This window comes from Micromys minutus (assembly GCF_963924665.1).
Source record: "Micromys minutus genome assembly, chromosome: 5".
In the NCBI taxonomy this organism is placed as follows: domain Eukaryota; kingdom Metazoa; phylum Chordata; class Mammalia; order Rodentia; family Muridae; genus Micromys; species Micromys minutus.
Window position 1 is genome coordinate 54,538,407 of NC_137974.1, and position 10,061 is coordinate 54,548,467.

Here is a 10,061-nt window from a genome sequence, read left to right on the forward strand (position 1 = left end):
GCCGTCCCAGCCAGGATCACACAGGCTAAGGTCTCCTGAATGGAGTGCTCCGTTTCAGGAGTGATCATGGTTCTGGAGGGGCCACTGAAGAGAGGGGGCTCCACCCGAGGCAGCCCTGCTCAGCCACTGTTCATAGGCAGCTTGCCCTTCCCTCCCCATGCCAGTCCCCCGCAGTACGTGGTTTCCCAGGAGAGGGGAGGTGGTCAGAGGAGCTTGAATGGCACATAGGACGGAGAGTAGAGAAGGATGCCTGTAGTTTAGATGAAGCCAGGGAGCCAGTAAAACAGCAGTCACTTAACATGAACCCAACCCAGGCAGTTTCAGGGTCCCAACCAGCCAGTGGATACATGTCCCAGCAGCCACAAGCCACCCCTAGGGTACAGGGATTAGCTCACTTGACCAAAATTTCTAGGCTAATGATAGCCACGTGCGTCCCAGAGTGCCTCCCTCTTGCCCCAGCTGACCAACGTTACTGGAATTTCTTCCTACCTACGGGCATTTCAGCTCTACCCACCTGTCAATGCTCAAAGGATCTGGGGTTTGAACTTCACTTCTGCCTCAGGAATATCCTAGGCCAGTGTGAGTTAGGCTGTCAGGCAAGGCAGGGCTGCCCTTGCTTACGATGCAGGAGTAATTACACAGGACCCGTCCAAGGCCAGGACAGCCCCTCTACATGTGTTTTAACCCAGCCCCACCCAGTTGCCAGCTGGCCTCTGTGGCTAATGCCCTGTTGAGTGGCTTCTGGCACTCCAAAGAGGAACACTTTGACTCTAAAGTTTGCATCTGCCAGCCACATCCTCTTAAGTATCTGTGCCACTGGGCACTTCTGAACTCTGAGCACATCTGTTGCAAGAAGGACTTTGGCAACAGAAAGCATGCGCACATGCTGTGGCTGCCCAGGGAAAGACACGTCTGCACCAAGAAGAGGCACCCACAGACAAAGGAAGGCCAGGTGAAGGCCTTCATCCAGCATAGGAGGAAGGACAGGGGTCTGGTGTCAGCCACCTGCCCCCATGTGGTAAGAGATGAGCACAGCCGCCTCCTGCTCAGGAAATGCTCAGCACTGGTTTCATGGTAGCTTCTTAGGTTTTATTCACACACACCCCCCAAGGCACTTGCTGTGGGGGAGGGTGGGTAGCCCTTCACTGAGGACTGACCATCCAGTGGCAGCCAGTGTAGCACACTCAGACCACAATGGTCATAGGAACCCAGTGTCAGGATTCTGTCTGTGGCTAAGGAAACTGAGGGGAATGGAGCTGCGATGGGGGCCATCTTTCTGTGAACCATGCAAAGATATGACCATTCACTTCAGCCTTCCCACAGCATCCTTGACCCTCAACATGGCATAGCCATCCCCTGCCTCCTTGTCCCTTCCCCTGGTCCACAGCCACTCAGCTACCCAAGCCCTGCTGTCCAGTTCTTACCCCGCTCCCCGCCTTCTAATTAGTTCATTGCTAATAAGTGCTAATTGTCCGTGTCCCAGTCTGCTAGGTGTGGCCGGTGAGTATTCCCCACGGCTCCAGCTCTCCCGTCCAATAAAAACAGAAGCAATCTCTTCCTTATCCCAGAGAGTACGTTCCGACTCCAGCATTCCTCACACCAAAGCTACACCCATCTCTCTTCCTCTTCTGGAGCTCCGCTCCCCAACCTCCACTTTAGAAGTGCCAGCCCAGCCTGCCAGGCAGCCCTTAGGTGAGATTCCTTCAGACTCCAACCTACATTGGGTCTGAGATCTCACAGTTGGGGTTCTCTTTGCCCAGCTACAGTGAGCCAGTCTGACTGAAGGTGTTATTGCATAGACGTTTCCAGGTTGACAACTCCAAGGCCTCCCTCAGCTGACTCAGGTGGCAAAGACTTACCTGGGTGAAGCGCTGAGTCCAAGTATCAGTGCTTACGGCTGACTGGCCAGTGTGTGTGAACATGTCCACAGCCTGAGCCATCCTCGAGGGGCCTCCTTCAAGACTAGATAACCCCGCCCCCTGTGCTGGGCCTAATAGTTTCTGAGTGAGGCATTACCGACTTACAATTTTACTGTATGGGTGTCTGTGTTCTGTTTGTTCCCTGGCTTCTGTTAGAGTTCCAGGAACCAAGTCACACAAAACAGATACAGAGCAAAGATATACAAGGAAACCTGGAACCTTTTACATCACAAGCAGACTCGTTGGTACAGGTGGATTTAAGTTTGGGGGATGGGTAATCATGCAGTGGTGGGTATCTATCTCCCAAATTTGGAGGACTTATCTCTGACTGTCTTGAGGCTGCAGGTCTTTCTCAACCTTCCCTGCTGCTGTGTTTCTTCATAACAAAGTCAGGGGTCATCATGTCCTCCTTGAAAACAGGGTCCAACCCTGCCCAGAGCTGAAGACTCGCTGTGAACAGATGGCTCGCAAGCTTTCTGGAACTTACAGTCTAGCCAGAGAGATGTAGGGCTCAGCAGATGATCAGACGAGCACAGGCAGCAACGATGGGCGAGGAAGGCCACTGCCATCTGGCTTCAGCAGGAGCATGCTGAAGGCCAAAGGCCAGGAATGGAACCCAATGTTGGGAAATGTTCATGACTGTCGAACCTGCCTGCCTCAGTCACCCCGAGATGCCTCGCTCCCAGGTACGAGGGACACTGAAGACCAGCTCTGGAGCCCCTTTCCCCATCTCTGACAGATGCTTAGCTCCCTGCAGCAGTGCTGTATGTGGTTACACCTGCTTGTCCACACATAGCTCACAGGCCAGGCACTGTGTGGTCTCAGAAACTGACCAAGGAAACCTGGGGTAGGCACCATAAGCTTCTGGACTCGAGGCTCTGCATAGCAGCAGCAACTTCTGCAGCGTCGATCCACAACAGTCTGCACCAGAGTGCAGACCCTCTGGCTGGCCCCCTAAGGAAAGACAGTGCACTACATAGAGGGCTCAAGTGGTTAGAGCACTGACTGCTCTTCCAGAGACCCAGGTTCAATTCCCAGCATCCACACGGCAGCTCACAAATATCTAACTCCAGTTCCAGGGGATCTGACTCCCCCACACAGGCACGCCTGTAGGAAAAATACCAATGCACATGAATAGAAATAAAACTTTTAAAAAAGGAAAGGCTTGGGAAGGGAAGTGCTGGACCAAGAACTATGTGAGGCCTGGAGCTACGGCGGGGTAGGAGAGAGGCTGCTGCTGGCTTCTCAGAATCCTGTTTCTCAGAGAATCAAAGAAAGCCAGTGGCAGACACTGCAGAGAGGCTAACCACAGGGTCACCTAGAGGTGCCTCCCTGAGCTGCTCTGGGGACTGAGCCATACAGAGTATAATTTCAGAGCCACCCTACCTTGGGGTTTGGTCAGCCAGGAAACAGTGGCCTCCTCCTACCCATCATGAAAGTAAGGAGGTTGTCTCCTCATTCTACAGTGACTCCACTTAGATTCCTCTCATGTATGCATATATCTGAGGAAGCCTTTGCAGCAGTAAGTTTCCGTGTGGCTTTGCTGTGGCTCCCCTTACCCTCCTTCACCCTGGCCTCTCTCTTACCTCTATTAATCCTTCTGTCATAGTCAGGGTTTTATTGCTGTAAAGAGACACCATGACCAAGGCAAGTCTTTGAAGGAAAACATTTAATTGGAGCTGGTTTACAGTCTCAGAGGTTCAGTCTGTTGTTATCGTGGCAAGAAGCACAGAGGCATGCTGGCACACACGGTGCAGGCACACACGGTGCAGGCACACACGGGGCAGACACACATGGTGCTGGAGAAGGAATTGAGAGTTCGACATCTTGATCCAAATGCCGCAGAGGAAGACTGTCAGTAAGTGCAGCCTGAGCATGTGTAACCTCAAAGCCTGCCCTACAGTGACACACTTCCCCCAACAAGGGCACACCAAGGGCACACCAGCGCCACTCCCCACGGACCAAGCATTCACACACAGTCCTGGGGGCATACCGATTCAAACCACCACACCTATTTCAGTTTCCTTTCCATCCCTTCATAATACTGTACTGTTTCCCCTTCCCCAGTAAACCCCCTTCAGTATCAGGAATGAGTTATATATTTTTGAGTTATTGGCTAAAAGGATCCCATAATATTATTCAAAACATAAATTTCAAAAGACAGAAGGAACAAGTGTCTCTTCTCACCTCCTCCCTTACTCTAAACTCCCTCAAGTTCATTGTCTTCTCTCCTCCAACTATTCATTCTTCTAACCCTCCTAATCAGATATATTTACCCATTCTCCCTCTCTCTCTGTCTTGCGCCTTACGTCTCGCCAGCAAGAACGACGTGCGACAACAGGATTCTTCTGCGAACAGCCTTTATTATACAGTACTTTTGAGCCGGGGACCACGTGGAAGAAAAGTGCACTGCTTATAAATGCCCAGGAGACTCGTGTTGCTACCTGATTGGTGTGCCCTCCAGTATCTCATTAGCATGCCTGAGAGCGGGCTGTGACATGCATGGTACATGCGCACTATGTCCCTCGGGCTGGACAACAGCTCTGTTTGCTGAATCATCGGCAGGAAGCCGGTGCCATCTTTGGGTGCAGCACAAATGGCTTCCAACATCTCTTCCTCCCTCTCTCTCCCTCCCTCCCTCTCCCTCCCTCCCTCCCTCTCCCTCTCCCTCCCTCCCTCTCCCTCCCTCCCTCTCCCTCCCTCCCTCTCCCTCCCTCCCTCTCCCTCCCTCCCTCCCTCTCCCTCCCTCCCTCTCTCTCTCTCTCTCTCTCTCTCTCTCTCTCTCTCTCTCTCCTTGTTAGACTGCTACCTAGGACTCTTCTCTACATCCTATTGGGACTCAGATATGGAACCCTCCCTCTGACAGTTTCTGTTTCTGACTCTTTCCCCTACTTGCAGCACCTCTGAGCCGGCTTCTTCCCTCCCAGCCTCCTTTGCCCCTGCTCTTGTTTCTGCCTTTTTCCTCTGTTTGCTCTAGTCCCTCACTCTGATCACTGGATTTAGTCCCACAAAGATCTGAATGTCTTTTGGTCATGGATAATATTAAACAATGTAATGCTGCTCCATTCTATTAAAAACCTGGCTCGGGAGGTTAATTAAGAGTTTTCTCCAAAATCTCTGTCCTGGATCAGGCAGGCTACCTGACTGACAGGAAGAAGGGAAGCAGGCCAGGCCAGGACAGGAAAAGGCACCATGAGCTTTAAAGAGGCAGACAGTGAACTACCCCCAGCAGGGACTGCGGCTGCTCAGCTCTTACTCCTTTTTTGGTTTTAGTCAACTCTAAATACTCCCCGTCTTGTCTAAAACATCTTCTAAAATACAAACTTTATGTCACACTGTGTGTCTCAGGATGTGTTAGATCATTGGTTGTAGTTTAAAAACTTCTATAGAATCTGTAACAAAAAGTTAGCTTAAAACTTATAACAAAAAATTAATTGTGTGTGTGTATATGTGTGTGTGTGTGTAATCTTAGTTTGCTACTGCATATTTGTATATGTAGTTTGAATTTAACTATTGTTTAGGAAAAATGGACTTTTTAAAAAAGAAAAGATGTGTACATGGCTGGCGGGCTTGCCTGGGAGTACATAGCATTGTGTGGCTTGCAGCCGTCTTCACGAAGGTTAAAGAGTACATACTTATTCATCGTGAATAAGAAGAGCACGTGGTGTAAATCAGCTCAGGCAGCACCTATAATACTGAGCCTCTGCTGATCACATCTTCTAAGGAAACAACAGCAAGTCTCCAAGATATTTTGGATTCAGATAGATGTGATGATTTTTGTCCCTAGAATAAGTTTTAGATAATGAACAACATATATTTGATGGATAAATATGTTTGATTAAGATCCATCATCTCCTAAGGTTATAATAGTCTACTTAGGTTATATACTGACTTAGAGATATATGCTTAACTACTTTACAATGTTCAACACCAGGCTTCTAAAATTTTTTAGATAAGGAATAACATATGTTTAATGAATATGGTATTTTTATAGGTAATGTTTTTATACATAAGGTTTTATAGATAAGGTTTAAAAGGACTATTCAGGCTAACAAAAGCTAAGTTGAGGTTATATGTCTTGTCCCTTTGTCTTTGCTAATGTCATTAAACTTTAGCAGTTTGGATATACTTAATTACCGTATTCTGTAAAACTATACAAGGATAGGGAGAGCAGGTTCCCAGCCTCTCTGTGGACTATATTTGTGGTTCAAAGTTGTATTTTTTATGCTAAATTATCTTCAATTACATCTTTCACTCAAAATATTGAGGCTCAAACTTATCAGGGATAAAAACTATAATAAAATCCTAATTTTATAAAACCTACTGACTTGTAAAATGTTAAAAATAATTAAGACAAGTTAACGGTCTTATAAGTGATCAAATTCTTTCACATGCTCAAAATCCTGCTTGTAGTTATCTTAAGTACAACTGTAACTCATTCGCAGGGACAAGCTTTAGTCTTCTGTATGTGTTACCATGTGTGCTCTCATGTGGGCTCTCATGTGTGCTATCATGTATGTTCTCATGTGCTATCATGTGTGTTCTCATGTGTGCTATCATGTGTGTTCTCATGTGCTATCATGTGTGTTCTCGTGTGTGCTATCATGTGTGTTCTCATGTGTGCTATCATGTGTGTTCTCATGTGCTATCATGTGTGTTCTCATGTGCTATCACGTGTGCTATCATGTGTTATCATATGTGTTCTCATGTGCTATCACGTGTGCTCTCATGTGGGCTCTCATGTGTCCTAATATGTATGCTATCAAGTGTGCTATCTTGTGTGCTCTAGTGTGTACTCTTGCGTGTGCTATCATGTGTGTTATCTTGTGTGCTCTAGTGTGTGCTCTTGCGTGTGCTATCATGTGTGTTATTGTGTGCTATTGAGGTTACTTCTTTCTTACATCTGAAGAATGTAACTCAAAAACAAAGTTTGTTCAGAATCAGATACACAGAGCAGATTAGATGAAGGCTTTCAAACCCCTCAGAGCGCCCAGCTGAGTGTGGCCTTTGATAGCAGCAGCTAGGGCCACCTCCAAAGAAGACTCCACCTGGATAACGCTAACCGCTGGACAAAGAGCTGCCCCATACCTTGTCTGTCACCAGGGCCTTGCCCAAAACTACAGATACTTTGGGTTGACTAACGACTCTGCCTTGTCAAACTAGGCCAGCTTTCCCAAGTCCCTCCACCACAGAAAAATATCTCAGACGTTCTGGGTCTGGCAGCTGAAGACTTAAATGCTGCCCCATGTGAAGCCAGTCTGAAGATCTCTACCCCTAACGAGCCATACAGATCGACATAGAAAAGCCCAGGATGGCTGTCCAAGTAGTGGTAAGTCTGTCACTTTAACTGATACAGAGGCAATTTTAGTTACACTTGCTGCTCAAATGCATGGTCTCAGATCTCTAATGATGTTGATGGCGAACTACAGCTTTAGCAGTTTGAGCTGCAGCAAGCAAACCAGCTCCTCCCCAAGCCTGCAGGGGCCTGGTCAGTCCATTTCATATGTAAAAATCAGGCCTTGCCTTTTCTAGAGCTACTTGGTCTCCTACTGAGAAAGGCAGACTCAATGGCTTCACACAGAGATAAATTTACAAAACTGGTTTCAATGTGAAAACAAACTGAAGCTCTCACTATGTGGTTAATAACAAAAAAGGTTACTTTTTACATCCCTTTATTGAAAGAACTTGCTTTTCAGCTGCTGCTCTCAGTAATCAGCCAGCTTTGAAGCTCCACGCTGGGGGCTGGATATTGGGTGAACACGGTTGTAGGTGCTGCGGAAGAGAGAGGATCTCACCAAGATGATAAGCCTTCATTTTCCCAAGAAATAGAGGGGTTCAGCCTTCTTCAAAAAGTCTGACCCCTTCCCCCCTCCCCCAGCTCACTCCAGTTCCTTTATTTAGTTGTTACACAAGATTGATTGGTGCTGGGAACAGATCCAACCACCACAGCCATCTTTCCCTTCTGCAGACACCCTACACAGTTCTCAGTCCCTTTGGGCCATGGCTATAATCAACAGTAAGAACTGCAGGTTTACCAAGAGTGTCTTAGGACCAAGGTCCGTGCAGCTGTGAGCTCTCACACAGTACCAAGTGCAGCTTTCCGGGGAGACAACATTTCTTCAAGGTTCAAACAATCTCAAAACAATTTCTCAGCCTCCACTGATTAACTCAAACATAGCAAAGGCTTTCTTCTTGAAACATCCCACTCAAAGCCACACACAAAGGCTTTGCTATACTTATCACTACCCACCCATGTCCTGTTAGGGTAAAAAGTGTTTAAAGCTTATATGTGTAAGGTAACAACAATTCAAGGCCTATAAATGCATGTTGTAATGAACTAAGTTGTGAGGGCCTAAGAGAATTTTGAGGAATGTAAATCACATTGTAAAGGTCTAAGAAGGTGATTTACGCTAAAAATAAGGCTTAAAGATGATTCAAGATGTTACAGCTTCAAAAGTTCAGAAACTGAACATATGAATCAGTGGAGTTCTGATAAGCTTTATTAATATAATCTTTAACTTAATATTAATGGAGTTAATATAATCTTTGTTAAAGCACTGGCTAATATTAATATGTCAGTCTTCAAATTTTAAAATTTCTTTGGTTGTTTTCTAAATGTGTTAAGCCTGTGATTTGAAAAAAAAAAATCCACCATTTTGAGACAAACTTGAAGTATGCTTTAGTAAATATTAAATATTGACTGAGAAATGGACTTTGGTCAGGACCATTTCCCAGAACTTCCCAACAGAGAGAATGGCCTCCATCCAAGTGTTGCAGGGGCTTGTAAGGGCAAACCTATAGGCCACTATATTCTGCCATGAGGCTTTATTTTCCAAGAATTACAATTCCCAGCATTCCAGGAAGTTACTTGGTTCCTGGGTAGGTGGGACTTACAGGTTAATTTGGGGCATTACAAATATAGATTTAAAATTGCTACTCATCTCTGTCCAATCTATAATCATCCAGCCCTTTGGACAGAAGAAAGAAATTCATGCCTTTAACCCAGAACCAGCCTTTTGGGTCCTCGAGATATTGCTATGCTCAAAGACCTGATTCTACTCTAGCTATTTGAAGACACTGCCAACTGCTTTTCCCACAATGAGGATTTCAGAGCAGATTAAAAACAGGGGTCATGCTAATATAAATAACTAAAGCTTTAACCTCTTTTGTAAACTTTAAATATTATATATATGTATATATATAGGTGTGTATATATATACATGACTTAGACTACTTAAACTAAACCCCTGCCAGTCAACAGCCTAAGCTTTCCCACCTACTGCCCATCCCTACCTAGTCTTGTAATGCCTTTTACCACCACCCAACTACCAGGACCACAAATCTAGAAAGTTCAAGTGTACACCCAAAATAAAGAGTCAATCTCCCCTAAGCTCCTTAATTTTACCCTCTGTCCCTAGTCTATACGTGTCCCAATAAACTTTCATTCCACTTATGGATACCATCTGAGAATCAACTATAGCCTTCAAACTGCTCTGTCACGACCTACAACATTGTTCTGCAGAACCAGTGAGCCTTGAGCTTGCTAAGAGGCACATGTAAACCAGGACATCTGGGTGAAAGAAAGGATCAAAAATATACAGTTGCCAAAACTCTACAGCCTCAAGGAGCCATCTCTTTTGCAGAACTCTTATTTTGGTGTACCTTGGTCCTGTGGCTCTTATATCTCCTCGGCACACTGATCTTTTTGTTCTTTGTAATAATGACCATCCCCTCTCCTCCCACGTGATTTCATGAAAGAAATAACAAAATTATCAACGGTCAGTAAAACAAATGCTTATGACAAAATGTCCGCAGGTCTCCTTCCATAACCTAGTGGCTTGAGAACCTGCTTTGAACTAGCATTCTAAACTTCTCCAAAGTGTCCAGCACTTTACTAGCTCAAGATGGTCCTGCAGTACCTGGGTAGCAAACCAGGTATCTTTTGCCATGACCTGACTCCCTTCCCCACTCCCAGCCTTTGACTAGCATGCCATCCTTTCTGAGCCCTGACAAAAATGTTCTAATTCATCTGAGGAGCAGTTACAGAAATGATTTTATCACCTTTCCTTCATCAGCAGCAAAAGGCTGGATTGCCAGAGACTTTGGAACATTCAGCCCTATACAAAGTGTCTTTATCATATT